Raw genomic sequence first — 383 nt, forward strand, 5'->3', positions numbered from 1 at the left:
GAACCCAGGGCCTCCCCATCCCTAGGGAATCTTCCCTGCGGGGGACGGGGGGAGGCGGGGGCCATTCCCAGCCCCATTGGTGGGCAGGAGGAACCCCGGACAGCGTCCTTTCCCCTCACCCCGGCTGCCCCAGGGGTAGTCTCCCCGGCTGCCCCAGGGTTAGGGAGGCAAGGAGGTGGACGGAGCAGGGCTCATTACCAGAGCTGGTCCCGGTGAACAAAGGGGCTCTCAGCACTGACAGCTATCTGGCGGCTAACAGCCCCTGGGGGCTGCCCGCAACCGGGGCACCGGGCCGGGTGCAGCTGGACGTCCCGCAGTACCACCGCTGGCTCCCACCCTGGGCACTCATCCTGCTGCCAGACTCAGCCCTGGTGCCGACAGGG

Source organism: Buceros rhinoceros, unplaced genomic scaffold, assembly GCF_000710305.1.
Source record: "Buceros rhinoceros silvestris isolate BGI_N320 unplaced genomic scaffold, ASM71030v1 scaffold25680, whole genome shotgun sequence".
Lineage (NCBI taxonomy): Eukaryota > Metazoa > Chordata > Aves > Bucerotiformes > Bucerotidae > Buceros > Buceros rhinoceros.